Source organism: Loxodonta africana, chromosome 3 (assembly GCF_030014295.1).
Source record: "Loxodonta africana isolate mLoxAfr1 chromosome 3, mLoxAfr1.hap2, whole genome shotgun sequence".
Lineage (NCBI taxonomy): Eukaryota > Metazoa > Chordata > Mammalia > Proboscidea > Elephantidae > Loxodonta > Loxodonta africana.
The window spans coordinates 78125011-78152364 of NC_087344.1; the positions used below are offsets into that span (position 1 = coordinate 78125011).

General features: G+C 49.1%; 1 pseudogene; it reads right to left on the reverse strand.

The window, feature by feature from the left end:
- LOC111752067 (tigger transposable element-derived protein 1-like) overlaps nt 1–27354 on the reverse strand; it is a 557455-nt pseudogene that overhangs the window by 65272 nt on the left and 464829 nt on the right.

Below are 27354 nucleotides of genomic sequence, written 5' to 3' on the forward strand. Positions count from 1 at the left end.
TATGAGAAGTGCTTACAAAAGCAAGGGGAGAAGGACTTCCAGGCAGAGCAGACACCATATGCCACAGTTGGGAGAAGAGTTTATCTCCGGGAAAGAACTATCACAGAGATGGAGATGCTTACCCCTGGGGAGCAGTGTTTTCAAAGGGCTTTTATACCCAGCCTTGTTTACCTCAAGTGTAGGAGGAGGAAGGAGAGGGAAGATCACAGTTACCATGTTCTGGAGCCAGGAGTGAACCCTGGGCCTCCTGTGTTAAATCCAGGCCCTTGCAGCGTGCTGCACAAAGCATGGCTCCCAGGAGCGTGACCAACAACTAGTTTTAGTGGCAGAGTTCACTCATTCTGCACATTTGTTGTTGTTGTTGTTAGTTGGGCGCCAACTCATGGTGACCCTATGCACAGTGGGACTGGGCCGTTGTGATCCATAGAGTTTTCATTGACTCGACACACAAGCTCTAGAAATTCTCTGGTGTGTGGCCTTACTCCTTTTCTCATGGGGCCTTCGCTTAGGTTGGGGAGGGGGGCGATAGCATGCTGGCGGTTAAAACACAAAAAAAATATGAGAATGACAGAGACCCCAGGAGTGGCACAAACAAATTGTCATAGGAAGGAGAAGTCACTTTAAGGGGACTGGACAGGGGTCCTTGAAGAATAGAAGGTTGGATGGAGGAGATTGGGGGCATTCCGGGCTAAGGAGACAGCATCGGCCCAATGTGCCTGCAGGAGACCCTGTTCAGGGGCCTGAAGAGCTGCATGCTCACTGAGAGGTAATTCACTCTCTTGCTTGAAGAGCGATCTGGCCAGCATGGACCTGTGCCTGAGAGTGAGACACCAGGCAAAGGGTCCAACAACGGGAAAACAAAAGAGCACATCCCCAGCTTTCCTTCTCATCTGGGGCACTCTAAGGACCTCTCCCCAACAGCTCCCCTATTGTACTACACGTAGTAGTAGTGTATAGCTGCTGTAACAAATTACCATCAAACTTGTTGTTGTCTGGTTCTGCCAAGTTGATTTTGACTCATAGTGACCCAAGTGACAGAGTAGAACTGCCCTATCGGGTTTTCTAGGCTGCAATCTTTACAGGGGCAGATCGCCAAATCTTTCTTCCATGGAGTTGCTGGGTGGGTTTGAACTGCTAACCTTTTGGCTAGCAGCCAATTGCTTAACCATTGTGCCACTAATGGTTAAAACAACACAAATTTATTATTTTATAATTCTAGAAGTCAGAAGTCCAAAACGGGTCTCTAGCCATTTAGCCAAGGCGAGCTAAAATCCTTTCTGGGGACCCTAAGGGAGGTTGTGTTTTCTTGCCTTTTCCAGCTTCCAGAAGCTGCCCACATTCACTGACTGAGCCATGGTCCCCTTCCATCTTCAAAGCCAGGAACAGCTGGTTGAGTCTTTCTCACATCTTAGCACTCTGACCCTGATTTTTGGCTTCCTTTTCCACATTTAAAGGCCCTTGTGATTATATTGGGCCCACCCAGATAATCCAGGATAATTTTTTTTTTCTAAAGGTCAGCTGATTGTTGTTGTTTGTTGCTGTCAAGTCAGCACTGAGGCGTGGCAATTTTATACAGAGTAGAATGCAGTGTTGCTTGGTCCTGCACCATGTCCATGATCTTTGATATATTTGAGTCCATTGTTGTGACCATTGTGTCAATCTATCTCATTCAGAGTTTCCCTCATTTTTGCTGGGCCTCCACTTTACCAAATATGATGTCCTTCTCTAGCAACTGGTCATTCCTCATGATGTCCAGCGCTCTACCAGAAAATGTTCTGTTGCCATCCATAGGGTTTTCATTGCCTAATTTTCAGAAGTAGATCACCAGGCATTTCTTAGATCTGTCTTAGTCTGGAAGCTCTGTGGAAACCATGGGTGACCCTGCTGGTATTTGAAACACCTGTGGTATAGCTTCCAGCATCATAGCGACATGCAAACCACCACAGTATGAGGAACTGCCAGATGGGTGTTGGGGTTGGCTGATTAGTAAACTCAATTCCATATGCTATTTTAATTTCTCTTTGCCATGTAATGTAACATTTTCACAGGTTACAGGGATTGGGATGTGGACACCTCTGGGAGGCCATTATTAAGCTTGCCACTATGCATGAAGGACATCAGCCCCAACATAGCTTTGGAAGAAAGGCAGCCTGGGGAGAGAGAAAGAGACAGGGGTGGGTGGGGGTGGGTAGGGAGAGAGAGGAAGACAGAAAGGCAGATACACGCTCACGCCCCACCACCACCAGCAGCAGCTTCCTGGCTTCCTGCTTAATATACATCGCCCTTGGAAAACTCGTCATATTTCCACACTGAACCCAGCACACTCAGTTTCCACAGTGACTGCAGAAGCAGGAGCAAAGCCAGAAATAACCTCACTGAAATGGAAAACATCTACTTGTCTCGGTGCTGTGCTCGCTTGCTGGCTCTCACAATCCACTCTCCCCATCACTGTGGCACTGTGTGCAGGGGCGGTTCTGGAGGCTTCTAAGATGGACGTCTTTCCAGGGCTTGGGGTGGACATGGGGAGTAGCCTCCTGCAGCCTGGTTTCTCGGAGGTGAACTCCGGTACATGGTTAGCCCCCACGGATCTTGACTGTGGGCCTGGGCCTGACAGGTTCCCCTCAGCACCACCCATAGTGAGCTTGGAGTCTCATTATCCTTAGCCTCTCCACCCCGGAACTGCAGAGCACTACAGGGTCCCAGCCGCTCCCTTTCTGACCTCTTGTCACCAAACACTGGAATCCACTGGACGCTCATCCCTTGCGACAGACGTCCATGATGCTCTGATCTTGCCCTCTCCTTGGGTCTCAGCAAGGGGCCTGGGCCCCTGCCTCATGGCCAGAGCCCACAAAGGAAAGCAGCTGGAGGCCCATTCTTGCAAGCCCAGCTGGCTCTCTCAGCCTTTGCTCCTGGTAAGCCCTCCTGGCCTACTCTGCCTTCCCATCCTAGGACCCATCCTAGGAGTTCCATCTCAGAAGCCAAGTTCAAACCCCACCTCCTCTGAAATCTCCCTTTACCCCCTAGGAAATTTCATTCTTAGAACAAGGACTCATTCACTGTCAGAAAAAAAAAAAAAAACAAACCCACTGCCGTCGAGTCGATTCCGACTCATAGCAACCCAATAGGGTAGAGTAGAACTGCCCCACAGAGTTTCCAAAGAGCGCCTGGCAGATTCAAGCTGCTGACCTTTTGGTTAGCAGCTGTAGCACTTAACCACTACGTCACCAAGGTTCCCTTCATCCACTATAGGGGCTAAAATTTCACTAAAATAAATGGATCATCAGATGCCTGGGCCTCAGTGTCCACACCACTCACTCATATGCCATCCCATCTATATGGCCCTGGGGAATCTCCACCATGATTGTTTAACTTCTCATGTTTACACTGTATTCTATCAAAGGAAAAATAAAAGTTAACATTTATCAAGCACTTTCCATATGCTAGGCACCATACTAGGCATTTTATGGGCACTAGTTCATTTAATACTCACCTCAGCTCAACTATTATCACCCCTAGTTTACAGATAAGAAACTGAGACTCAGAGAAGGGAAACAACCCACCCAAGGTCACACAGCCAGAGGGTGGCAGAGCCCAGACGAGACTCTGAAGCCTGAAGCTGCAGCCACTGTGTCACACTGGGACTGGAGGGTTTGGTGGGAGAGTAGACACAGAGATGGCCCATGCTAAATGCTAAATGAAATATTTCCAAGTTGCCTTCTAGTAAACTCTGAGCAGCTCAAGGTGTCTCCAGTTTTGTCCATATTGGGATTCTGCCTAAGATTTTATATGGGTTAAAAAATAGTGGGGGAGAGAAGAGGTTCTGTTATTTAAAAAGTTTGGAAGTCATGGACTGTAGTCAACCCTACCATTACACTGATGTTAAGACCAAGGCCCAGAGAGAGGACTCACCCAACTCTGAAGCCGGAGCACTCTGCTTGTTTCTCCTACTGGAAAGAAAACCCATTTATTCTCATTTAGCCCTTTGTGTTGCTTGGCAGAGGATTTAGAATCAGATGTGGGTTTGGGTTCTGGTTCCTGCTCTTATGGTGCGGCACGCTTGAAGGCTTGACAGTTCAAACATTTGGAGTTTTGGTTGCCTTGTATGTAAAATAGGGCCTGTGTGTATTAACTGGAGAAGGGACACAAGCATGCCCTGTATCAGCCATGAGCTGTGATATCCTGATAAGGAGTAATGGTGCTGAGCCCTTAGCTGCTGCTATAAACGAAAAAACCAAACCCATTGCTGTTGAGTTGATTCCAACTCATAGCGACCCTATTGGACAGAGCAGAACTGCCCCCTAGGGTTTCCAAGGAGCACCTGGTGGATTCGAACTGCTGACCTTTTGGTTAGCAGCCATAGCTCTTAGCCACTATGCCACCAGGGTTTCCGTATTGCTGCTATGCGGGGGGATGGAAAAAGCCCTATATTTAGAATCAAAAGCCCCAAATATGCCCCAGCTCTGATACTCACCACTGTGTATCCTTGAACCACGCACTTGACTTCTTTGAGTCTTACTCTTAGAGATAAAAATGTCTCCTGTAGAGGCTGGCATGAGTTTGAAATGAGATAACACATGTGGAAATGCTGTAGGCATAAGAGTCCCTTGGGCTGCCAGTTAAAAATGCAGAATCTCAGGCTCCACCTTGTCCCACTGTCTGATTCTATAGCTGTGTGGTAGGGCCCAGGACTCTGTATTTTCCAAAGCCCTCTACCCCCCACCATAATTCTATCGTAAGTAGTCAACAGACCACATTTTGAGAAATCACTCTAGTACGCACTCAGTACAGTCTTTGCTAAAGAGATGAACCCTTGAACATCCGTGGAGCTGCACAAGGCTGCCGGAGGAAAGCAGTGGGAGGGGGCAGAGGAAATAAGCAATTTTCTCCAAATGCATTTCCCGTGAAATCCAAATGATAGGAATTGGGTTGGGACTTCTCAGACTGTGAGGACGATGCGATAACCGCTTCTTTCCCCAAGGAGCAGAGTATAACCTCTTCCCATTAGATGGGGAGAGACCTGGCAGGGGAGTCATTCCCAGTGGCTCTGTGTCCAACGTGGGGAGGGATGCTCCATGGAGTCCCCTGGGGACCAGTTCCGGACCCTACTCTCTACAGCACCTTCATGAAGACCAGAAAGAAGAAACTGAAAATATGCTCATTAAATCTGCATCTGGCACCCAGTTTGGCAGGGTTGCCAACATTCTGTAAGACTAGAATTAAATTAGCAAATTGGAAGTAAAATGATTTTAAGCAGACATGATGGAATTCATCAGGGCCAGGTGGAAGTTAGTGGGGGAAGGGGACCAGGAAAGCCTGCATCCCAGGCTTTGGCTATGAATGGACACAGGAAAGAAACCAACTAGTGAGCAGAAGTGACCCAAATGATAAGATTCACCCTCAAAATGTGGTGATGAGAAAGATGGCCCCATCCAGCCAGGTGGTAAGAGGATCCACTGGGAGATGGCCAGGCAACAACCAGTAACTGGATAGGAGCTCTTTAAAAGAGGGCCTGGAGGAAAGGACCCAGGCAACTGCTAGAAACTGAGCCAGGGTAAGTTCTCGAGATGGGGGCCTACGAGGGCAGGCCTTTGGGTGGTGGCACAGCACTGGTGTGTATTGACATTGCTGCCATCGCTGTTGCATGTTCATTGAACTGGTAGTCTGGGCAAGCACCGGGGAGCCATGGCAGGGACAGGGGCCAGGCAGACTATGCAGGAGGGAAGAAGCAGCCCAGGAGGACTTACTAAGCATCAGGCACTGTGTTTTTCAAGTATCACCTCATTTAATCTTCACGATGACCCTGTACTGTAGAGATCATTATTCTTTTCATATTCTTGGGCTTTCTTTTTTGTTTTCTTAAAATGTAATTAAAATACAGAAATATTTAAAGCAAAAAGTGCACACCCCCACCTTCACCCTCCTGAATCCTACCTCCCAGTAGTAACTACCACTAATAGTTCACTGGGTTTAATCTCAGATTGTTTCCATGAGCACATACACATATCTACATATGCACATAGGTGCAGTGGCTAAGAGCTTGGCTGCTAACCAAAAGGTTGGCAGTTCGAATCCACCAGCCGCTCCATAGAAACCCCATGGTGCAGTTCTACTCTGTCTATAGGGTCGCTATCCATCAGAATCGACTTGACGGCAATGGGTTTGGGTTTTTATGGGTTAGACTTTTCTGTAAAAAAAATGGGATTGTATTAAACATATCACACAGAAAACTTTTTATCAGTTAGGAATATGTGGTGAATATCTACCCATGTCAGGACCCTATAGTTTCATCTCCTTTTTTAAAATAGCCACAAAGTATTCCACAATACAAATGTGACATAGTTGATTTAAGTTGCCCCTGTTGGACACTGAGATTGAAGTCACTTCCATTTTCTCTCTACTTCGAACAATGCTACAAGGGAACACACTTGCACATGTATCTCTGTGCACACCTGTTTTTCTATTGTTGGGGAATTGCTGGACCAAAGAAGGTATGTGCATTTATAATTTTCATAGATACCAATATAGACTCCCAAATCCCCTTGACCCTTGCCAGCACTAGAACACTTCTCTATTTCTTACATTTTTGTCAATCTGATAGACAATAAAGGAAAAACATAAAAATAATTTTAATTTACAATCCCTTGTTTTTTAGTAGCTCGAGAGAATAGTCATATTATGTATGGGCCATTGTTACTTCTGTGAACTACTTGTTTATATATCTTTTACGCATTTTTTAACTTGACAGCTTTTTTAGTTGATGAAGTTCTTTTCATAAAAAATAACTAGCACATAGCTCTCTATGCACCAGGCACTGTTCTAGGCTCCCCACAACCTTCACAGCATTGAACCAAAACCCTAAGAGCAAGGTGGTAGCATCAGCCCATGTTTATAGTGGGGGAAAGAGAGGCTTGAAGGCTTCAAATAACTTGTCTGAGGTTGCACACGGTCAGATACAGAACAGGCTGAGTCTGAGGGACTGGCTAGCCAACTACTTCATCCTTAAACGAGATGTTTCTGAAATCCACACCCTATCTAACCTGTAGAGAAAGAAAATTCCCCCTTAAATTTTCTCTCTTTGTGTTATTCATCCTTTTCTTTATTTGTGGAGTCTTTACCACAGTACTGTTCTCATATGCCAGGTAAGGAAATCGAAGTTCAGTTTTTGATGAGACGCAATCACGAAATGAAATTGGACCCTGCATCTTAGATGGACACCCGACAAGCTTGGGGACACTCCTAGATGAGGAAGGAGCAGGGTTTGGGTGAGGGCAGGGCTTGTGCATGGGGTAAGTCAGAGACATTGGAAGGTGAGGCAGGCCAGACTTTGGGCAGGCCAGGTAGTTTACAGGACTTTCCTTTGTGAGCAACATGCATGCGGGAGGCTCTGACCAGGGACAGGGACGAAGCCAGAAATCATCATCAAATCAAAGGGCATTTTCACCAAATCTGGCATTTCCACCAAGCAGGCACACAGATCAGTGCAGATGCCTGCCCTTCAGTGCAACAAACACATCTATCACATGGATGTGTATGGAAGTGCTGGAAGACGCCTTCTGGAAAAGCCACACTTGACAAAGGCCAAGGTTTGGTCTTAAAAAAAAAAAAAAAAAGAAATTTGCTATCGAGTTGGCACTGACTCATGGTGACCCCATGTGTATCAGAGCAGAACTGTGCTCCATGGGGTTTTCAATGGGTGATTTTTTGGAAGTTGATGGCCAGGCCTTGATAATTGCAGCCCTGTCTTTAGTGGCATTATTTTGGGAGGTTCTTTTTTAGCTCCTAAAACATGAATGTCACACGTGGGTTTCTGGGTTACAGACACACCACCAATGTGTCACGTGGGCTCGGTTACCCTCATTATCATGGCTTGTTTCAAAGAACACAGACAATCATTTTGTCTCCCATGAGCACTCACATAAGGAAGGAGAAAGGATCATTTGCATGCTATTTTTCTTCTGAGAAAAAAGAAATCAAGTTAGCAAAATAAGAAAAATGTGGGAAACTGACATGCTGAAACCAACGTGAAGACACAAGTTTTAGACTCACTTATTTTGCATTCATCTGATTTTATTCAGCTTTGACCTAAGATAACCGTAGTGCTTCCCAAAACGTTTCTCTTTGGAACTCTAGTTCAGCTATTCCTTAAGTTAAAAAAAAAAAAGCATTCTCTGATCAATCAAACTTAGAAAGCTGTAGATGATATCCACCCGTACGCACACACACAACACACACACACACACACTGGAGATTTCCAATGAGGTTTTGCATATTAAAGGCCCTCAGAAGTCCTGCAGTGTGACAGCCTTTGCATTTTCCCAAATGTACTTGGCTATAGAACTTCTGTTGTCTCCCTGTAACACCTTTAGAGTCCAGGTCATCTGTGTTCTGCAGAGCACAGCATGGGAAACACTGGGCTTCGTTATTTCATAGGATCAGAACCTGCTTAAAATAAAGAGTGGATACCCTACTCATTGAAACATTTGATGCTTTCTAATAGACCCAGGGTGATGATCTCCTGTACATCTGAGCCTCTCCTATATTTTAGGACACCAAATGCCTGCATACCAAAGTGAGTGGCTCCGAGTCTCTGGAACACTGCTAGGAGACCAGGTCTCCCAGGCAGGTGAAGCTGTGCCACTCAGCAGCTACAAAGTGAGCCTGGACCAAGAACCCTGGCTGGACTCTGGTATCAGCTGGATAGCCCCCACGGACTCACTTAAGCCAACCCACTCACTTTGTGAATGGGAGAATCATGGCTGCGCAGGCACCAAACCTCGGAATTCTGTGACCCGGGTCTCTTTCCTTCATTCCATGAGACACCCCGCCCTGGACCTCAAGTTTTCTACTTTAAAAAGAAATCCTGATTATCTTTAAAGGTCTTGTCTGCCCTCTGATTCTGTTCTTACTACCTCACGCCAACTGTCAGGAGCTTTAGTTGGTCACTACAATTCATATGCTAACACAAGGTCACTATGCAAATTCCATCTGTCTGTTAAAGCATCAAGTGAAAATGAGTTGGTAAACTTTCATCAAATGTAAGGGGAATACCTGTTATGGTCTAACTAAAAATATAGTCTATACGGTATACTCATAACTCATTTGTCGGGCGGGGGGTGGCAATTCTGGAGTGGACACACCCAAGAGCTCATCCCCTCTTCAGCATGGTCATTGGTTTATAATTTTGCTCCCTCTCACAGGGTAACTCTGTGTGGCCCATGTGGGGTGAGTAGCAGCAGCAGGGCTTCATTTACCAAATGATCTCTCATGGCTTTCCTGAGTGACCCTGAAGTGGCCAGCTAGTCAGAGTGTATGTGGATTCATTGATCTATTTTAAAATAAACTTTTCATTTTAGAACAATTTTTGAGTGACAGAAAAGTTGTGAAGACAGAACAGAGTTCCTAGATACCCTTGGCCCAGCTGTCCCTAACGTTAACATCTTCCATAATAACGGGGTATTTGCCAAAGCTAAGAAATGAACATTGGTGCATTACCATCAACTAAACTACAGACTTTATCCATGTTTCACCAGTCTTCCCACAAATGTCCTTTTTCTCTTCCGGGATCCAATCTGGAATTCCACATTTAATTTAATCACCACGTCTCCTTAGTCTACGGGTTTACTTTTGTTTTCAAGAAATAAACACTGTTCTCTACTGCGTGCAGTGTTGTATGCTTAGCACTGTTGTAGATCCCAGCCACCCCGCACAGAGAAACGGGTCCTGGTTGGCACCAGGGCCTGGGTTCGAGTGTTCTCCCTGCCCCCCACTTGTGATACAGTGCTGAGCCCATCACTGCACAGATCCAGGTCTCAGATTCCTCATCTGCAGCATGGGGAAAACACCTCCACCTTGTTAGGTGGCCGAATGAGCCAGTGGATGTGGCCAGGCATCTGAAGGGTTAAAGCCCTTTCCAGTTATTGGTCACTGGTATTATTAGCATCACTGCAACAATTATCGTGAAGTGGCCTTGGTATCCTGTGCCTAAAGTGGGATGGCCCAGAGTCTGAACTACCAGGCTGAGTGACCATTTCAGTCTCAAAGAGATGGTTCCAAAGCCCCCCATTAACCCCATATTTTTGTTGTTAGCTGCCGTCCAGTTGGCTCCCAACTCATGGCAATCTCATGAAGAGAACAAAACACCGCCCCACGATGGGCTGCAGCTTGGACCACTGTGATCCACAGGGTTTTCACTGACTGATTTTTGGAAGCAGATCACCAGGCCTTTCTTCCTAGTCCATCTCCTGTTCAGCATCATGGCAACATGCAACATGGCCAGGAATCCACCCTACAGAGAAAGAAAACTCTCCTTTGCCTGTTCACTTCCACACTTCCTTTGAGGTTCTGCTTAAATGTCACCTTATCAGTGATACCTTCCCTGACCATCCTACATAAAAGACCCCCAGAATCCCTCCCTCTGGCATTCTCTAATGCCGCATCCTGCTTTATTTTTCTTCATGGCTTATCCATTTGACATATTTTACATTTACATGTTTGTCTGCTCATGGTTTGCCTCCCCCTGCTAGCTTACAAGCTCCACGAGGGCACTGATTGCTGTCTGTTTTGGTCACTGCTGTATCCTGGTGCCTGGAACAGTGCCTGACACTTTGTAAGTGTTCAACAAATGTTTAGTAAAGGAATGGCTCGATACTCAGCTCTACTCTGCAACCTTTTGCTTCCATCCCAGTAACCTGAAAGCAACTTTTCCCATCCAAACATACTGTTGAACTCAAATAAGAGAAAAGCTATTTGGGAAGTAGGTGGTTTGCTGTTATTTGGGTCTTCATTAAGGAAAAAAAAAAAGAATACCCTCCTTTTTATTTAATTTCATGTTGCTAATGCCCCTCCTCTGCCTCCTCTTCCATGAGTGGCTCCGCCAATTAGAAACCACAGTCTCGTCCTTGAGCAGAGCCTGTCTGCTGGCCTCTCCGCGCAGTCAGTTCCAATAGAGCCCAGGCTGGAGGCAGCTGTGAACTCCCCACACCCGGCCAGTCCCTCCGCTATTGTGTCCACTCAGCATTGGCACATCAAAGGCCCACAGACCTCTCAGAGCAGGAGGAAACCCAGGGGATCCTGCAGGCTGGCCTGCAGATGAGAACGCTGACGTTCAGAGTGGGGAGGTGTCTGAGTTATCCCACGCTGCTATAACAGAAGTACCACAGCTGGGTGGTGTTAACAAACAGAAATTTATTTTCTCACAGTTTAGGAGGCTGGAAGTCTGAATTCAGGGTGCCAGCTCTAGGGGAAGGCTTTCTCTTCCTGTCAGCTCCGGAGGAAGGTCTTTGTCTCTTTGAGCTTCTGCTCCTGGGCAATCTTCATGTGGCTTGGCATCTCTCTTCTCCCATCTCTCCATCTTTTGCTTGCTTGTTTAATCCCTTTTATATCTCATAAGAGATTAATTTAAAACATACCCCACACTAATCCTGCCTCATTAGCATAACAAAGACAACCCATTCCCAAATGGGATTATAACCACAGGCATATAAATTAGGATTTACAACGCATATTTTGGGGGAAACAATTCAATCCATAACAAGAGGCAACGGGCCAAGGACACAGTGACTTAGTGGTAGGTCCAGGAACAGAATCCAGGACACCCGGTTCTGCACCCTGGCCCTGATTCGTCAGTGGGCTGGAATCCCTTTTCCATCCCCACCTTTCACGAAGGAGCATATGTTTACTAACTGGAGCTCCAATCTGGCTGTCTGCCCAGTTCCTGGCCATTCCTAGGTGCTTGATGATATTGGTCAGCGATGGGTTGGGATGACTCTCCAAAAGCAGCAATGCACAGGAGAGTAGAGCCAAGAGCCAGTCAGAAAGGCAATGGGTTTGCATTTGCTGAGAGCCAGGTACTTTATATGATTATCTCACCTAACACTCAAACTGCATTTTGTAAGTGAGGAAAAGGAAACACAGGGAGCTTAAACAATGCCCCAAATCACACAGTAAATGAGTGACAGAGTCAGCAGTCCAGTCCAGCTCCTCCTGGTTCCGAAGCCCTTGTTCTCTCTGCCGCTCACTCTGTCAGAGACTGAAAACCTCGACAACACTCCAGAGAGGGACGTGTTCTTAAAACAACAAAATGTTCCCCTGGTGAAGGAGCCAAATAACCCCACCCTAGGGTCTGGGTGGGTAGAGATGAGGAAACTGAGGCCTGGAGAGGAAATGAGACTTACCCATGGCCAGTGGATAGCTGGATTTGCTAGACTCTGAGTCTTTTGAGGATACAGGCTCCCTTCTCATACATAGCCCAGAACTGAGCCTGCAGGAAGGATTCAACCCACTATTGATGAATAAATGAATGAGTGACAGAGCAAGGCCAGAAGTGTGACCTTCTGAAACTCCCACAAGCTGGGTGTTTTCCCCTCAGCCCTCAGCTCGCCACACCAGGCTGATGTAGGTGAGGTCAAGACTGAACTCAACACGGATTTCCAAACCTCACACTCCCCTCCCCGAGCTCGGTGATCTGTCAGAGGCGTGGAACGTGATGCTGGCCCTGGTGCCCATTCAGCCCACAGTTCTCCACCACAGCTGGAGTCATGAAATGAAGAAGTTTGGGGACATGGGGAGCTAGGGATTCTTTGGCCCAAGGATTGATGTTTACAACAGGGGTGTACCCTCCTCCCGAAAGGCTGGTGTTTGAGGCAAAATGGTCCATTTTATCTACCTCTTTAGTAAAGTCAATTCACAAATACTACAGATGTTTTCATTATTTTTAGTTTCTCATTATAACAACTGAAGCTGCTTACTGTTCACCTACTACGTGCCAGGCAGCAGGGCACAGATATCTAATAAGACACCTGACTTAGGTGGTCTCCTGTAATCCATACAGCCACCCTGTAGGTTAAGTGTGAGCATCCCCGTATTACCAATGAGGAAGCTGATGCTTAGGACAGGTAAAGTCACCTGGTGAAGGTACATGTTTAGAAAGCAGGAGATGCACACTCAGGTCTGGGGGACCCTATATCCTGAGGCTGGTGTGGGCCCAGCCCAGGGGGTTAGGGCCATAGCCAAGGACGGATGGAAATGAAGCAGGTGGGAGGCCTGCCTGACTTCTCAGGCATCCAGCTGGCTGGTCTTCTCATCCCCAGGCCACACATCTAACACCAGGGTACTTTCTCCACATGCCCGGATGCCATTACCAGGGGCTGTGAGTCCAGGCAGTCTGAGGTAGAATTCGGAACTCTGCCAATAAAAGCCCTCAGATGATTGCGATGGGCACTCCTGGTTAAGAACCACTGCTCTCCACTCTCAGGAGATCAGTTTCTCACATCTACACCCTCTTCTGGAAGGTTCCAAAATGATTCTTAAAAAATTCATACTTCAGAACCCCCGAGACCTTACAATTCGCAGATTCCCGGCAAAGTAACAAAAACTCTGATCATCCACAAATAGGTTTGTCTTTATCAAGCAGGAAAAGTAGCCCCAAACAGTACGTTTATCAAAAGGACTTGGGAGCCCACAGGCCTGCGTTTGAGTCCTAGTTCTGCCCTTAACTAGCTGTGCAACCTTAGGCAAATCAATTCAACAAAATAATTGTTAAAAGCCTACTCTATGCCCACAGGGAACCCTGGTGCCTCGTGGTTAAGCGTTGGGCTGCTAACCAAAAAGGTCAGCAGTTCGAATCCACCAGCTCCTCCTTGAAACCCTATGGGGCAGTTCTACTCTGTCCTATAGGGTTGCTACGAGTCAGAATCAACTCGATGGCAACAGGTTTTTATATGCCCACAAGCTCTTGACTAGAGATATAGCAGTGGACAAAAAAGCCACAATCTCTTTTACTTTTGAGTTCCTCATCTGTAAAATGGAAACCAAGAGTTTTGAAGAGCCTACTATGCACCAGACCCTCGGCATTCGTGTTTTTGTATCACCCTGCCCCCCACCCCCACCCCACCAAGAGTCTCAAGACATAGGCTGTCATGGAGTCCCCCTTTGCATCTGAGGAAGTGGAGGCTCGGGGGTGTGATGGGCTTGGGTGAGTCCACAGCAGCGTGTGGCAGCCGTCTGAGCTCTTCCCACACCCGCCATCGCCTCCCCTCCCTCCCCCACCACTTGGCAGATTATTCCTCAGGATGAATGGGATAATAGCGCTCTGCAGCCGACCAAGAGCCACACAGATGTATGACATCATGGTTATTAATAATGGAAGCAGCACAACTAATTCACGTTCCCTCCAGATGGACTACCTGAATTGTTGTGAACCTCCTGCAAATGGAGAATCTCAGTCTATAATGGTACAGCTGGGAGGGGCTTTAGGAGTCCAGCCTTTCCTCATTTACGGAGCTGGGGGTGTAGACAAGATGGAGAGAGCAGCCCCCTGCGACAGCAGAGGCAGCCAGACCCCCCCCCCACCCCCGCCACCAAAGCCCAGAACACACTTGGTTTGGCTTTAGTGACTGAACCACAAAGATAATTAGGTTCCAGATTAAAAACACCCCGTTGTCCCTGATTCAATTCCGACTCATGGCAGCCCTGTGTGTTACAGTAGAACTGCTCCCTAGGGTTGTCTTGGCTGTAATCATTACGGAAGCAAATCGTCAGGCCTTTCTTCCCTGGTGCCGTTGGGTTTGAACCACCAAACTTTAGAAGAGGAGTGCAAATGGCTTGTGTGACCCAGGTCCCACCTGCCATTAACCCCTTCAAAGGATGCTGGTAAGGGAATCAGCAGTGAGCTGGGAGTGTGGTCTCTGCATGGCCACTCAAGCCAGCTCATTCCTGCCACAGGGCCTTTGTACCTCCTGTTTCTTCTGCCCGGAACAATCTTTCCCCAAATCTTTGCACAGCTGTCACTTTTTCATTTTTCAGGTCTCAGGATAAATGCCACCTCCTCAGACAGGCCTCCCTAGCCTTCACCTTCAGCTCCCCCCGTTCCTTCCTGACACTCTCTACCACGCTGCCTGGCTTGTATTCGTCACAGAATATACTACCTTTTCTCATTATCTTGTTCACTACTATTTATCGTCTCTATTCCCACAGGAATGCAAGCTCTACGAACAAAGGGATTAAATAGTTTTCACTGTTATAATCCCTAGATGGGTCCCCAGGACCCAGCAGGCACTTAGCAAACATGTTCACTGGATCCCCCTGCACACTGGCCGGCGCCACAGCCATCCCAGGAGCCAGCAAACACTCACTCTCTCAGTCAGTCAACGCTCATGGAGCCTCTCCTCTGTGCCAGGTGTTCTGCTAGGCCCTGGAGATTCCAATGAAACAAGTGAAAGCCAGTCCTTGCCCTCACAGCTTTGACAGTTGATTAAAATAAACAACACAGCAGAGAGCTGTGGCAGTCCCTCTCACCATGTGTGGCCAAACAGTAGCTGACAAAAATGGGAGTAAATATGGCAGGAAATGGGAGAACTTGGGGAACACTGACGAAAAGCAGCATCAGGCTGGCTTTGCAAAGGTTTCCCACATGCATGATATGTGTTTTTGGGGGCTGGCACCAGACATTCCCACCAACACTGGGGGACATGGGGCAAGGAAACATGCCCGTTACCACGAGTGCCTCCTGGCTGTGGCCTGGACGCAACAGGATGATGAGTGTGTGAGAGAGTGTGTGCAAGGGCAGGTGTGTGAGTGTGTATGTGCAGGAGCAGGTATACGAGTGTGTGTGTGTGTGTGTGTGTGCAGGAGCAGGTGTGTGAGTGTGTGTGTGCAGGAGCAGGTGTGTGAGTGTGTGTGTGCAGGAGCAGGTGTGTGAGTGTGTGTGTGCAGGAGCAGGTATACGAGTGTGTGTGTGTGTGTGTGTGCAGGAGCAGGTGTGTGTGTGTGTGCAGAAGCAGGTGTGCGAGTGTGTGTGTGCAGGAGCAGGTGTGTGAGTGTGTGTGTGCAGGAGTGCCTTGTGAGTGTATGTGAAGAAATAGGTGTGTGAGTGTGTAGGGGCATGTCTGTGCATGTGTAGGAGTGTGGGTGAATGTGTAGAAATGGGTATAAAAGTGTATAGACGCATGTGTGTGAAAGCAGGTGTGTGTTTGTGTGTGTTTGTGTGTGTGTGATGACTCTGGTGCTATTACTGGGCTCTTCGTCACAGGTTGCTCATCTGGTCGAACTTTACATGCTGAAGTCCTCAAGGAAAATGGCACATAGTAGGCACCCCATCGTTTTAACTGGTAATAATTCATTCAACAATAAATTATTTACTTTTTAAAATATTTTTCAAATACACTCTGCAGTGTCCACATAAAGCAGCAAGACGGGTTCTAGAAGAGAATTCTCATCTTCTAGATGGAGCTGAAGGGGGTGAGGGCACTGGACAGGGGTCTGGGTTCTGGTCCCTGCTTCACCACTAACTATTGGGTGATCTTGGGCCACTGTTTAGATGTGTGATCTCAGGCAAGCAACTTAACCTCTCTGGACTTCTGCTTATTTTCATTAAATAGGGCCATTAGAATGCAGCTGTCAAATTTTGGTTCCAACTCGATGACACCACATTATTCTATGGGTAGACCCCATAGTACCATTTCCTCAGAAGGCAAGCATGCGTAATTTGAAAAGGACTCCAGAATCAATCAGGTAAACACTGAGTGTGACCAGGTTAAATAGATTCCTTTACTGCAGGACTTCTCAGTGCCTTTCATTTGCCAGTGTAGATTGTAGCTTTCAGAACTAAAGTTCCATGGAACATACTTTGGGAAATCTGCTAGCAGACACACAGGATACTTATGAAAAAAAAATAAATAAATGTCCCCTTTTTTATAGAATGACAGAACAGAGAGGGTATCAGTCTTCCAAAGTCACAGACCAGAGCCAGAACAAAGAATACCAGCCCAGAAACAATCCAAGCCACAGTAACTGGCATGTGCACTCAAACTAAAAGCCACACCAGTTGCCATTGAATTGATTCCAACTCATGACATCCCCATGGGTTGCACAATAGAACTGTGCTCCATAGGGTTTTCCAGGTCGTGACCTTTCGGAAACAGATTGCCAGGTCTTTCTTCTAAAGTGCCTCTCGGTAGGTTTGAACAACCAATCTTTTGGTTAGGGGAGCACTTAATTGTTTCTGCCACCCCAGGACTCCTTGACATGTGCATAGCGCTTTACATTTACAAAACATGTTTACTTATATGATTTCAAGTTTCCCTGATGACAGTCATCTATGGACCCTCATTCCTATTTTTCAGATGATAAAACCCAGTCTGAAAGAGCTTAAGAAATCTTCCCAAGGCCAGTAGATGATGGACCCATAACTCGACTTTACCAGCTTCCTCCATGTCCTTAATCAAAGGGTCAATAAGTACATTTTATTTTATTTATAAATAAACAGTTGTGGCCACTGTCTGCAGAGCCCCTCGCAAGAATGCATGAGGCTGACTCTACCTGCACCTGTTTTCAGTCACCAGCAAGCACTGCCTGGAGCTCAGCCCAGGCACCCAGTGCTCAGAGAAATAACCATGGGGAGAGGAACTTCTCTGGAAACACCCCGGCTGAGAGCTGGGAGTAGCTCCCTCTGAGTTGCCACACCTTCCCTGACCATGCCAGGTATAATCCCCCTAGGCTGTACCCAGGGCCAGGTGCCCTCTATCATTCTGCAAGTGGAAGGGCGGCGCGGGGGCGGGGGGTGGTGGCCGGTGGTGCGAAGAGCCATAGCAATGCTAGTTTAACTCACTCGGAGTAAGCCCTAGTATCTCAAGGCTGGTGGGCTCTGACAGTCTGAAACTGCCACCGCCTCCAGGAAGCGCGGTCCCGCTGCCAAACCCATTCAGCAGTTCCTACCGGGCGTGCCTGTGTACGTATGAGAGTGCGAGGCGTGAGCGGTGTGGCGGGTTGAGGGTCTGCGCCGGGCACAGGAGGCTGTGCACGCCAATGGCGAATGGGGCTGTGCCTGGCGCGAGTGTGCAAGACAAGTGTGTGAACGCGAGAACGATTGTGTCACCCGAGGGTGACAGAAGTAATGTCAGGGAAATGCAGGCGGAGAGCGTGTGCACCAGGTAACCCCAGGCTGCGGAGGAACCGACCCCCAGCGCACCAAGGGTCCGGGAGTGGGTATCTACACGCTCCTGCTCCTGCACACGCGCCAGCACCCAGCTCTCTCCCACCGGCCTGGCTCCCGCCAGTCCCTCCCTTCCCGACCCCGGCCGGGACTGCTAGTCCGCTCAGCGGCGCCCGGCTCCCGGGGCTGCCAGGTCGCAGGGGGCGCGGCGCGCTGGGCGCTCACTCCTTACCTGTCGCGCGGCCGCGGCTCCGCTGCTCCGGGCTGGGCTGCGCCGTGCTGGACTGCGCCGGGCTGGGCTGCGCCGCGCTGAACTGGCTGCGCTGGGCTGCGCGCCTGGCCTTCGCGCGCCTCGGCAGCGCCCGCTCCGCACGGCTCCGCCCGGCTCGGCTCCGCCCGGCGGTGCCCCGGGCGCTAGCTGGCGGCCCACGCGGCGCGGGGTGGGCGCGGGGCGGGCTGGCGGGCGGGCGCCGGCGGCGGGCGCGGCTCCGGGCCGTCCCGCGGCCGCTTGGAAGCTCCTTATTTGGGCAGTGATGTCAGGGGAAGTCGCATGGGCCGGACCACCCACTTCTTTCCATTCACTCCCCAGAGTTTCCTGTCGCCGAGCCCGGGGGACCCCGCAGCCCGCCCGGGGAGCCTCTCCGGCCCTCTCGACCACGGCTTGCCCCGCCTTGCTGCCCGCCGCGGGGCAGTCTCTGCCCGCCGCGCTGGGGCCCTCAAGCAGCCGGGGTCAACATGGGGCCGGGCCGCGGGGGGAGGGCGGCTGCCGGGGGAGGGTCTCCTGTCTAGGGAATCCCCGGCTCCTGGCGGCCGGCTACGGGGAGGGGGCTACGCGGCGACCTCCTCGGTGACAGGCCGTGTCACTCCGGGCGCCGCCGCTCCCTCTGCTCCCGCTCCTGCTCCCGCGCTGTCATTTCCTCCCGGACCCTCCGGGGAAGGCAGCCAGGGAAGCCCCGGTCACCGCGTGGGCCCCGCCACTTGGCGCCTCGCCTCGGTCGCACCCGGGCCCGGCGGGCGTCCATCGTGGGCCCCTAAGTGCGCGCTCCCCGCCTTCCTCCCCTGTGCCAGCCCCGCTCCGGGAAGCCCGCGCCTCCCAAGGCGGGAATCCGCCTTCATGAGCGCTGGGTGGGGCGGGCCTGCCCAGGCCTCCCTGGGCTCAGGCCAGGATGGGGTGGGGGTGGGGTAGGGGCTCCCCGGGGCTTCCCAAAGGCGGGACTTTACCAGAAGCTGCTGGATCCCGGGACTCCGGGGCCTAAGTCACTCTGGACAATGCTGTGGTCAGAAATGAGCCCACTCTTGGGCCAACCTCCATCCAGCCCCCAACGGTCTGCTTTCCCAAGGAGGGGAGCGGATTAGCCAAGGCCTTCAGACCTCAGCATTATCTGTATTTCTCAGATGTACTCTCTGAGGCTCAGACATGTCAGGTGATTCGTCTGAGGACACACCCTCTGCCACAGCAGAACCAGGGCTGACCCGCTGGCCCGGAACAGCCCCAGGAGGATGTTATGGAGCCCTGCCAAAGCCAGAACTAGAGTGAGGCAAAGGAAGCACCTCGGGTGCAAAATTTAAGGAGGCTCTCTTAGAGTGCTTCAAGTGCGAGGACCAGGGGGTTACTGGTCACTATGCTGACCGGGGCTTCCAGGAAGACTCCTTGGAGGCTCCGCCTTCCGCTGGCTCCAAAGTGGTGGCCTCTCATTCAAGGTCCTGCTTGCCTCAGGAAATGGGTTCCCTCTGACCAGAGGCCATGTGGGCTCAGGGGACAGACCTAATGGCCCTGGGGATTTCTGTGCCTTGTTCATACAACAGCCCCAGTGCAGAGCTACTTCCTTCCCTCAAAGCCAAGTCAGAGCAAACAGGCTCCCTCCCATACCATCGGCTTTAATGGAGAGAACCCTTACTTCCTAAGGGGCACTGCACTCCTAGTTCTGGGGCCAGGGGGTGTGGCTCCAGGGCTTGCAGGGAGTGAACAGGGGTGTGACTGCAGCTGGACGTGGGTCTGCACAATCATGCACACACAACCGTACGCCCATAAAGCCACCAGTTGCCAAGTCTCCCAGCTGTTCTGTGGACCACCACTACCCCATCCTCCCCCATCTCCCGTTTTCCCCCAGACCCAATCCCAGCTCTAACTAGGTCATCCATCCCTGCTGGCAAAGTGTCAAAGGGAAAGACCATGTTCCCTGATCTGGTGTGCAGGGCCCCACTGACCAGCTGCATCTCCCACAGTTCAGTTCACCAAGCCTTTTACCCAACCTGGCTGCCCCACCTCACACCACTTTCACACCTGAGGTCTTTGCACAGGCTATTTCCTTTGCCTGCAATGCCCTCTCTGCCCCCCCCCCGCTGCCCTTCGCACTTTGAATCAAGTGTGCCCCTGATACAGGCCCTTCCTTTGAGTGGGGCAACTGGGAGTGGGGTGCCTCTTGGGGCAGTCCCCGTCCCTCACTCAATCCTGCCCTGCCTCTACTGCCGTGCTTAGTGTCCCCTGGCTCGAAGCATTTCCAGGTGGGAGGAGGGGGTGCCCTGTTATAATTCATCTGCCTTGAGGGAGTGACATTCTGCCACTGGCACCAAGGCTTAGATGGGCAACCTTACTTCTGCTTCAGGCGGAGTGACCCTCGCCTCCTCTTCAAGTGGCGGTCCTGCCCCAGGAAGTGTTCCCGGACCCTCCCAGTAAAATTTTAGGTTGTCGCCTTTCTGTGTTGCCAGAGGCAGCTCAATGGTTCCTGCCTCTACAGACACACCCACCACACCAAGCTGCAGTACGTTGGGAGCTACGGTGAACTTTTCCATCTTTTTTATTCTCTCTTCCCAGGACTGGTAACTTTACAAATGTTTGTTAAGTGAACGAATGATCCTGAGGGGCAAAATCCAGAGACAAACTAAAAAAAAAACCATAGGAGGGGGAGAATTATCCAACTCAGAGCTGTGGCTAAGGCTCCAGAGTTCCCGGTTGGGGGTTGGGGGCAGGATGGAAGGTGAGGTTCTCAACCAGACTGGAGTGGATGCTTAGGAGACTGGGCCAAGGCCCCTTCCCTGGAATGGCTGCCCTCTGTTGAGGCTATCTCATTGGCCTGCTTCACTGTTCCAATTTCTATGGCTTGAACCTTTCCTTCCTCTCAGCAAACTCCTCTGTAGCCTCCACGCAGCCTGGGACATGCCCATCTCTACTCTCAAACACATACAGTCCTGAACTGGCAATAGCAAGAGGGAGGGGAGGAATGAAGGAAAATGCAAATTATTGAGCACCTTCATTGTGCCAGACACAGTCATACTTGATTCCTTGAATCCACCAAAGACCCTGCTCTGTACTTCTCAGGCCTTGCAAGCCCTGTCTGGCCGTGGCCATCCTCCAGGTCAGGAGGAGCATCAGCCTGGAGTCCTCACACACAGCCAAGGCCACCTGTCCCGCACTCCAGACTCAGCCCCATTCCAATTCTACTGTCAATTCCCGCTGGAGACCAGAAGATCTTTAGAACTATAGTCTCAGAGCTCTAGGAGGTGGGGGCAGGCAGCCCTACTTCTAGGCTGGCAGTCTGAGCCCCAACTCTACTTCATGAGCCAACACCCCCACCCTGGCCCAGGCACCTTTCCCAACCTGTAGATGAATGGGTCCCAGCTTACAAGGCAGGGGGTGCCAGGTGCCAGTTTCTTCCTATCAGCCCCATTCCCTTCATGTAGCTGGGCCAGGTCTTTAGAAATTCCCAGAGCTTGGCCCTAAGGACCTTCTCACACTCCTTCTTTCCTCAAACATGAATCAGGCACCTTCCTTGTCCTGGGAACATGCAACACTCAGACCTATGTTCTAGGAACTCCATTCAAGGATGAAGACTGACAAGTAAATAGACCATCCCAATGTGACTTGCTAAATGTGGAACTGCTGTTTGCCAAGCCTGGGGGCTGGATACACAGGATGGGGGAGAGTTGGAGAGAGGGAAATAAAAGCATTCTACTTCTGGGGTTACAATTCAGAAAGACTGTGGTCCAGCGTCCCAGGCTGGAATGCTGAATGCTTGTTTCCATGGAAATATCACACACACACACACACACACACACACACACACACACACACACACACACACACACGGCTTAGTTCTGCTGTAAAGCCAGTATCACACTGTAGAGACTTCCCAGGCTAAAAGAGGTTGGAGCAGAGGGTGGGCTGGCATCTGATCTGCCATCTAGAAAGCTGTCTCTGTGTGAGATTTTGTTTCCAGTTCCTAACAACCAAATTTTAGATACACTTTTGGAACACACGTTGTTCCTGAGGAGCTGGGGACTTCCACAGTGTTCTTGGGAGAATTTTCAGGGAGGGGGTGAGCAACCCACACAATGGGCTCTCCAGGTTATTTATGTTTAGGTCTTGTACTGACTTACCAACCTACCATTTCCCTCCTTAACCCCTCCCACCTGCCTATGGCTATGATTTCCTAGACATGAAAGCTTTGTGTTATTTTATATTTGCTTGTGTGTGTGTGTGTGTGTATATACATACGTGTCTGCATGTGCTCTCGACAGATTTGTTGCACACATGAAGCTTCAGACCTGACTTCTCACACAGGCATTTGTTTCTCTCCTGGGAAAGAGACCTAGAGGCTCTTACAGTTTTTGGAGATCACCTCCTGGGGTCCCAGTGGACTCAGCTCCAACCTCTCTCCCCAGCCTGAGGACTGTGTTTCCAGCTTCCTGACTCAGTCAGACGTTTGCTTCATCTTTACCCTGATGCTGTGGGTAATAGCAGGGGCCTTGCAGCCACACAGACCTGGATTTAGACCCCAGCCTTGCACTTACCTAGTGTGACTTTGCGCGTGTTACTTGACGTCGCTGATCTTGAATTCCTCATCCCACAGGGTTGCTGTGAAGATTTAACAAGATAATACAATAGGCCTTGGATAAGAGTACTGAGCACATAGTAGGTGCTCAGTAAACAGTAGCGATTATTACTTTGCTCCCATATTGTGACCTTACATAGTATATTGCATGAGAATCCTACTCCTCCCATACAGCTTATCTTCATTAATGGGAGCCACTCATCATCTCAAACCTGAAGCCAAAATTCCTTCTCCATCCCTGCAGCCCCAGTTCAGGCCAGCATCATCCCCCTATTACAATAGCCTTCTCCCTGGTCTCTCTGCCCAGCTTCCCCCTCCAATCTATTCTCCACACTGGTGGAACTCTCTAAAACAAATCCAATTGTGCACCTGCCCAGCTAACCCATCATGCCTATTAGTGCCTTTAATAATTGAGCCTCAGTTTACCTCCCTTTCTCTGCACCATCGCCTTTCACCCTATGATCCCACCAAATGAAACTTCTCACTGTTCCTGAACCTGTCATGTCCATTTCGATCGCGTAGTTCCTTGTACTGCTTGGCTGGCTCCCACTCAGCCTGCCAGGCCAACTAGGAGGCTCCTTCCCTTATGAGGGCTTCCCTGGTCCCCCAAGTAGCATTGGTTATTTCCTTTCCCATGAGCCAGCATTTGGCATAGCCGGTCCTGGCTGCTGTCCCACTGGCAGCAGTCATTTGTTCATGTATCTGTTACCCCTGTAGATTCTGCATCTCCGTACATGGCCACGTCTTAGCACCAGGAACTCTTCTGGTACTCAGAGTGGGCTGAAGGACAGAACTGCTGCCCCTCCAGCCATCCCATCCAATAAACGACAACTACAAGCAGCCAGCTGGCCTCCAGCGCACTGGCTAATTTTCCCCAAATGACAAAAGCATCCTCACTTGCCACACTTTGGGCTAAGACTTTGGCCCAGGCTGAGCCCTGAGTCTGCCTCTTTCTTGCTTTTCACCAGGGTTTCTGGGGACTCCCACAGGGCCCAGGGGGCTCCAGGTGTGGAGGGCAGGGCCTTTGGTTCCAGGAAACCAGAAGCTTAGTCAAGCCACACTCCCTTGGCAGCTGTGAGAACAGGTTTTCCCCAAGCCAAGGTACTGACCTGCAAGCTCATCAGTAACAACAAATATTTACTCTGCACAGGGCTTTGTGCTCACCAAGGGGAGGTGAAGCAGTAGTGCATCAACTTCCAAGGCTTGGATTAAGGCAGACCTGGGCTCAGGCCCTGGATCTGACACTTACTAGCCGCTTAACTTCTCAGCCTCAGTTTTCACAGCTGTGCAATGGCGAGGATACCACATCTTAGAGAAGGGTTGTGAAGATTAAGGGGTGAAATTAAAGGAGAAAATGCATTTTATGTATTGAAAGCAGAAGCTGGTATGTGGTAATGCTCAATAAAAGAAGTCCTTCCTCCACTGAAGCTCTTTGTGGGATATTATGAGGAATAAGATTTAATCCTTGCTAATAGTTCACAAAGTGAGGAAAGGGGAAAATTAGAATTAAATCATACTCTATAAACACTTCCACAGGAGAAAGAAGTTGCAGTCTGCTTCCATAGAGATTTATAGCCTTGGAAACCTTGGAGTTGCTGTGAGTTGGAATCGACTCTACGGCAGTGGGTTTGGGTTTTTTCTGTAAAAACTAAGACAAGGTAAACAGTAACAGATATGACAAGAAAAACAGTTCTGGGAGCAGGAACAGGGAGAGACAACTTCTGGGATGGCCTTCAAACCTTCTCTTGGGTGGCTTTCATCCAACAATGATTGATATCACCCATGAAACCATCCCAGGTTGAGGGGCTAGGGTTACGGGTGAGGAAGAATCCCAAAGAAAGACAAATGAGGTGCAAATTCTGCACTCAGACATCTAACAGTCTGGCTCCAGAGAGACTGTTCCCATTTGAGAAAAATAACTATGCTAAAAGTGAATACAAATGGTGAATAATGCATGTCTTAGTTATCTAGTGCTGCTACAACAGAAATACCACAAGTGGATGGCTTTAACAAAGAGGAATTTATTCTCTCACAGTCTAGGAGCCTAAAAGTTCGAATTCAGGGTGCCAAGTCCAGGGGAAGGTTTTCTCTCTCTTTTGGCTCTGGGGAAAGGTCCCTGTCATCAGTCTTCCCCAGTCAAGGAGCTTCTCAGCACAAAGACCCTGGGTCTAAAGGACGCACTATTCTCCTGGCTCTTGTTTCTTGGTGATATGAGGTCCTCACGTTTCTTTGCTTGCTCCTCTCTTTTATGTCTCAAAAGAGATTGACTTGAGACACAGCCTTGTAGATTGAGTCCTGAATCATTAATATAAGTGCTGCTAATCCCGGCTTATTAACAACATAGAGGTAGGATTTACAACACAAAAAAAGATCACAAAATGGTGGACAATCATGCGCAGCCTAGCCAAGTTGACACACATTTTTGGGGGGACACAATTCAATCCATAACAATGCAGAAGATGTGGAAAGGAGAGATAACTACGGAAAAGGGTGGGGGCTGGTCTGAAGCCTATTTTTAGGAGCCTCCATCCAGTAACAACAAAGAAATCTAAAAATGGTCTCGCTCCCCCTACCCCACCCCCCCGCCAACCTCCCCTCACATGCCAGATTTTCTGACCTCTCAAGGCAAGAGGGGAGAACTCCCACCCTCCATCCCTTGGCCTTGGGAATTTCCACATGGGGTTCATGTCCAGGGAAGGGCCTGGCCCTGTGAAGGACAGTACACTGTTCCCCAAACAATAATTGTCATACCCCATGCCTTTGATCATGCTCTTCCTTCTACTGGAATCGCCTTCCTTCCTCTCCTATCCACCCATCCACCCTTCCCTTCATTTCCCCTAATAATTTTCCTTTACTATTTAGCAGACTCATCCTATAATGTGTCCTTCAAATGTCCTTTTGTTCTTAGTTTCTCCTCACCAGCTTCTATCCTCATCAGAATTAAATGTCCCCTATAAATACTCCTCCACCACTCATCTGTCAGTGTGCTGTACCATGGTGGCTTGTGTGTTGCTATGCTGCTGGGAGCTATGCCACTGGTATTTCAAATACCAGCAAGGTCACCCGTGATGCACAGGTTTCAGAGGTGTTTTAGGCTGGATTTTCTAGAAAAGAAAAATCAAGGAAGTATATATATAAATGGATTTTATATGTATATGTGTGTATATATATATATGTATATATAGCCCTGGTGGTGCAGTGGTTAAAAGGTCAGGCTGCTAACCAAAAGGTCAGTAGTTCGAATCCACCAGCTGCTCCTTGGAAACCCTAATGGGGCAGTCCTACTCTATCCTATAGGGTTGCTATGAGTCAGAATTGACTTGACGGCAACAGGCTTAGTTTTTTTTTTTTTTTTTTTAATATATAACTATAAATAAACAAATCATATAGAGAGAGAATGGAAACCCTGGTGGCATAGTGGTTAAGTGCTACGGCTGCTAACCAAAGGGTCAGCAGTTCAAATCCTCCAGGCACTCCTTGAAAACTCTATGGGGCAGTTCTACTCTGTCCTATAGGGTCACTATGAGTTGGAATCGACTCAATGGCACTGGGCATAGAGAGAGAGATTGAGAGAAAGAGATTTATCTCAAGGAAATGGCTCAGGTTGTTGAAGGGCTGGCAAGCCCCAAGCACCTCAGTTGGTTGTGGTTCTTTGCCTGGTGGGGTCACTCAAAACTTCATTCCTGAAGGGTCTGGCCCATTAGCAGTCATGTTGGAATTGCGTTGTAGTTTTCTGTTGACTTTAATCACAGGGCATGGTAATACTAACAGACGCCAAAGGGATCTCCTGTATTCCAGACATACTCTTTTTTACCTCCATTATGCAATATCAATCCAATTTTCCCTTAGTAGTCAGGGTCAATCACACCAGTCAATATGGTAACTTCCTTCTTTGCCTGCTGATCCAGAGGCATGAGAAGCCCAAAGTGGCTGGGTGGCATTCTTAACTTCCAGTTCAATGGAATCGGTGTTGGCTCTCCAGGTGGAAGAATTCCTCCTTTTGAAACTAGACCTCTAGACCCACAGAGCATAGACTTGTGGGGACAGGAAGCAAAAATTTTGTGAGTGGGTCACTAGGGGTAATAGTGAGTGGTGCCACTCCCAATGCACCCCTTGATTTCTGGAACCATGAGTCCTGGGTATGGGAGAAACAGTACCATATATTGGATGCTGATTTAGAGTATATACAGCCTCTGAGAGAACATAGCCCCAACCCTGCAGTGTTGCCACCTATTGGTACCATAATTGTGTCTTTAGAAGGCCATTCCATCGTTCTGCTTCAGGATAATGGGGAACATGGCGAGACCAATGAATTTTATGAGCATGGGCCCACTGCCATACTTCATTTGCTGTGAGTGAGTCCCTTGATCCAAGGCGATGCTGTGTGATACCACGATGGTGAATAAGGCAGTCTGTGAGTCCATGGATGATAGTTTTGGCAGAAACACTTCATGCAGGGAAGGCAAATCCATATCCAAAGTAAATCTCTATCCCAGTAAGAACAAAACACTGTGCTTTCCATGATGGAAGCAGTCCAATGTAATCAACCTGCCACCAAGTTGCTGGGTAATGGTTCCGTATCAAGGACTCTGT